Source organism: Eupeodes corollae, chromosome 3 (genome assembly GCF_945859685.1).
Source record: "Eupeodes corollae chromosome 3, idEupCoro1.1, whole genome shotgun sequence".
NCBI lineage: Eukaryota > Metazoa > Arthropoda > Insecta > Diptera > Syrphidae > Eupeodes > Eupeodes corollae.
Window position 1 is genome coordinate 130,035,540 of NC_079149.1, and position 5,362 is coordinate 130,040,901.

Below are 5,362 nucleotides of genomic sequence, written 5' to 3' on the forward strand. Positions count from 1 at the left end.
GGAACCATGCTTAGTTTCCACTCTGTACATTCTCATTTCCAATGTTTCCAAAATGACAGCTTTGATCCATTTAGCTTTATGGTGATATTGTCGGACGAGAACGGTGACCACTGACGAATTTGGCTGACTTTTCTTTGACGTGAATTTTCTGAATCGGGACACAAGGCAGCTCGCGCATTTCGATTGCACTGCCCGTGGAGCTTCTCAGCAGGTGATTTTCCATCGTTGCCGGAGATCACTGGGATGCTGCTTAAAATACCAGTATAGCATCTTCACATCGGGTGTTGTCACAAAGAATTTCCGTAATCGATGTTTTGAACGTAAATGGTACATTTGTTCAGCGGCTCCAATTGATTCTGGGTTAAAAGGAGCGGAAGTGATGTGTTCTATTGAATAGCGGTTACAAAAATGTTGAAATTCGGATGAAGTAAATTGGGTGCCGTTGTCAGAAACTATCGTCTTCGTTAACCCCTCCAGAGCAAAAACCGCTTTTAATGCATTTATAGTTGTTGTTGCTGTACAAGAAGCTATTCGATAAAGAGTCGACCACTATCATACACACATGTTTCTCGTGCTTCATCCGTGCTTTCAGAACTTGTGTAGTGTTTCGGACGCTGGCTTGCGTTCATCTAGCAAGCGGAACACTGGGAGACGGTTCGAGGGATGGCGTCGTCGATCCCAGGCCACCAACAATAACGACTTCATTCTGTTCTCGCCCATAATGACCTTCGTGGAGTAAAGAGAGTACTTATGACTGAAGACCTTGTGGGACGACAACTCTGGTGTGATTTGTCTGCAAGAAAACAATATTAGTAAGCCATAAGTAGTCATAAGCTTAACCTTCGTCTGAAAAATAGAATTAAATTATTTTCGCTGCTTGACAAATGTTTTGGCCAGCCGTTTTGGATGTACCAAGATACTCGGCTAATGATTGATATCAAATCCCTTTTCTTGCAAAGAAAGGCCTACGGAGAAATATTGGCAATTAATATTCATATTAGGCTGTTAAAATTCTACATCGAAGCAGAATATGTTCAAAAACTAAGCTTGCAAGACAACAACTACGAAAATCTTATATAGCACACGTTTGATTGTTAACAACAGGAACGGTGCAGGGAAATAAGTCCACGGGAACTAAGTCCACTGAGGGACTAAGTTCTCACTTAAGGTGGGAAATAAGTCCACGGGAACTAAGTCCACTGGGGGACTAAGTTCTCACTTAATGGGAGCGAAATCCACTTAAATAAACTGGTCTTTGTTCCCATGCAAGGTGGGAAATTCGTAACAAAAAACAGTGGGTTTAGTTCCCTTTGAATGCGAAATAAATTCCCATGTTAAGCCAGGAAGAAAAACTAATTCTTCAAGTATTTTTAAGTTTTATTAATATAAAAAATACATTTCTGTACAAAAAATTATTCTACTTCTATCGAGATACCAAATTTAATTAACAAAATTGTTAAAATTTCGAAGTAAAGGTAAAACATTTTATAGATGATAATACAACAAAAAACATAAATACTTTTAATTTAAAATTTCAATAATAAATTCAAGTGAAAAAAAAACATAAAAAATTCAACAAAGTATACAAGAATTCAAATCAAATACAATCTACAAAAAAACTATCGTAAAACTCGTAACTATAGTTCTACAATACGGACACAATAATTCAGATGTTGCATTTTACGAAATTGTATTATAACAATTTTCACATATCTTGATGTGATTACGCGCGATTTTATTTGATTATTTCTGTATTATTTATTATTACTGTATTTCGAAATTGAATCAAAAAGCATCATTTTATTTTGAAATTCAGTTTTCGAGTTTTCAAAAATAACTCGAAATCTGAATTTCAAAATAAAATTATGCTTTTTGATTCAATTTTTCCATTTTAACACGCTCTATATTATATCGTCGCTGAAACTTACACTGTTTTCATTACGAATATTCAAATAAAAAATGATGTATTGAATATAAACTGTAACATACTCGTACTTATCAAGATAAATTTAAGAAAATATAAAAAAAGGTCTAAGAACTAACAGTAGCTTACATCTCTCTTTAATTTTTGTTGTTGGAAATTCATTCCCACTTTATACTTTCGAGTGTGTACTAATTTCCCATAAGAAAGTGGAGATGGTTCTCACTTAATGGAAACAAAGACCACTTTAGTAAAGTGGATTTCGTTCCCATTAAGGAAGAACTTAGTCCCCAAGTGGACTTAGTTCCCGTGGACTTATTTCCCACCTTAAGTGAGAACTTAGTCCCTCAGTGGACTTAGTTCCCGTGGACTTATTTCCCTGCACCAACAGGAACGTGGAAAACACAAAACCAAAAGACAAAAAGCCTAAGGAAAATTCTCTGTATTGCTAAGTTTTCCATGACTTCGGGACATATATCAGATTGAATTATATTATATATATTAGCTATAATTTTGTTCCCGAAAACTTCACAAGAAATAGTTAAACGGTCGTCCAATATAAGATAATATAAGATATTTATATTCTTTAACCACCTCTGTTCTTTCATTATTTTAAGTCCACCGTTCATGACTGCTTACTCTTCCATCACTTTTTTGAAAAATCATTATCTTCGATTTCTCCAGGCTAACCACTAATCTCTAGGTTTTACAGTAGATACCTAGTTTATTAATCATGAGTTGTAGTGATTTTGGTGAGTACCCAAACAACACTAAATCATCCCCAAAAAGGAGAGCCTTGATGGGAATACCAGCATATTCTACTCCTCCTGGAAGACAATCCATCATATCATCAATAAAGAGTACAAATAAGCTTGGACTCAGCATACAACCTTACCTTACCTCTGTCTTCGTTTCAAACCATGTCGAAATATTTTCTCCATCCCATACTGCAACCTTTGCATCCAGATAAAGATTTTGAAGTGCCCGTCCGAACTTGTATGAAATTCCTATTCCAAACATTTTGTACATCAATGCACTCGGTCAATCGTATGGAAAGCTGTTTCTTTCCAAATAGAAGTCAGCGATATTTCGTAGTACAAAAATGTTATCAATGGTGGAATATTCTTGTCTGAAGCCAGCTTGAAATTCCTTCAATAGCTTGTGTTCGTGTATCCACCTTTTAAGTCTGTTATGCAAAATTGATATTAATATTTTGTAGGATGGGTTTAAGAAGGAAATTCCTCCATAGTTTGCAGGGTCCATTGAATTACCTTTTTTTTGGATTGGAAAAATAAGCGTTTCTTTGAATTCCTGCGGTATAAGGCCTGTATCCATGGTGTTATTGTAGATTACCATTATTTTTTTTATCATTTTCTCTGTTCCATATTTATAGAATTCTGAAAGTATTTCTATCCTTGAGTCCATTGAGAGCTGCATATATTTCCTCCTTCAGTTGTATACCTCATATACTCATCACTAAAAGTTGGCTGGGCAAATTGTATCAGTATATCAGTGGAGGTAGGTAAATGATTAAGAAGTTCGGTAAAATGTATTGTTAACTCCTCACAATGTAGATTATTATTAATAACATATACCTTGCCATTTATTTTATGTATTTTTTTTTTCAAAAAATCACTCGTATTCTTACAATTTACTAAACTTTGTGCCTCATTTTTATAGAAGGTTATTTGTTTTAGTAGTAGACTTATTGGTAGTACCCGTGGCATGATGGTTAGTGCGTTGGACTGTCATGCCAGAGGTCTTGGGTTCGATCCCTGCCTATGCCATCTAAAGTCTTTCCACGGGTACTGCCTCTTGCGAGGAATTGACAAATTCTCCGAGAGTAACTCTTGTCATGAAAAAGTGCTTTCTCAAATTAGCCGTTCGGAATCGGCATATAAACTGTAGGTCCTCTCCATTCCTGACAACATTACTCGCACACAGGAATGGTTGAGAGTTGTAAGTCACTAGGCCCTGGTTCTTCATGGACTGTTGCGCCACCCAATTTATTTATTTATAGTAGACTTATTGTTGTCTCTTCTTTAGCTTTTTAGCCAAGTATAAGCTAATTTTCCTGCTGACAGGCACTCCGTATCAAACCAAGGTTGTTTAAATATTCTCCTTCCATCGTAATTCTTTACTATTGGATCCGCTTTCTCAATGCAATCTTCAATTTCTCTTAAATAACAATTTTCGTCTGTCATCAGATTTATATCTAACCGATTCTTGTACGTAATTTCATTTGAACGATTCCAATGTAGTTTGGACATCAATTTTATGTACCTGTTTTCTAAATTATCCGTTCCCTCAATGCTAAAATGGATGACAATTGGCATATGATCCGAAAAAGGTACTTGATCCACTTCGAAATCAGTAATCACAGAATTCCATTTCTCTCCAGCAAGTCCATAATCAATAACTTTCCTGTTTTTCAATAAACGTATGCTCACCAAATTCATCTCCATCACTCGTACCATTCAGAATTCGGAATCCAAAAGAGTTGCAGAGACGCTTATTATTTCTCACCAAATCTTTATATTTTCTAATTATCATCTTTCATCGTTTTAAAATCTACATCCCACTTGATAATACGAAAACTTCTCCAACCATTCTTAAATCTAAACAGGTTATATCATTTAAAGTTGTAAAAACGTAACTTCATCTTTTTAATCCTTTCTTTACTCCGTATATGCAACCTCCACTCGCTCGATCTCCCTTTATAGCAGGAACTATTTTCAGCTCGTAATATTGAAATTTGTTTTCATAGTTTATAAGACTTGTTTCACTCATAAATGTTTCATATAAAAATATAAGGTCAAAATCATTTATAAATTCAAAAAAAATGTTATATAAATATTAGAAGACAAAATTTTGCAGTTATTTGACAACATTTTACAATTATTTGCAACATTAACATTTTTAACATTAAATTTTTTTAAATATTTTAAATCGCAGACGGTTGTCAATATAGAAGGCTTTATTTTCTACAATTAATGTTTGTCCGCGAAACTGTGTTTTTATAAGCTTATTTTTCTGTAAAATTTCGTTTTTAAATCGTTAAGTTTTTATCTTCTTGAACGAAACGAAGCTGAAAGATCTCGGTGCAAATAAATACCAGTGTTACGCAATTTTGATGAAGCCTTCAAGACTCGCCCTACATCTTCAATGTTACACATTTTGACGATGACATTTGCCTTGTTTTAATTGCTTGACCTCAAAACTTTCGTTGTTGCAACTATGTTTTCGGTTGCTTGCAACAGATTGACGCAACAATCCTTCGCCCGTTCACCAGCATCTTCTCCATTTTGTATGAGGATCTGAACAAAGGCAAGACATTATTTTCATTATTGTACAGAGTTCGCATCAAAATGTTCAACTTAAGCCTGCAGCTTCTTTCTTTGCAGATTCTTAATTCGGTGCTGATGAATTAAAAGTCTTCAT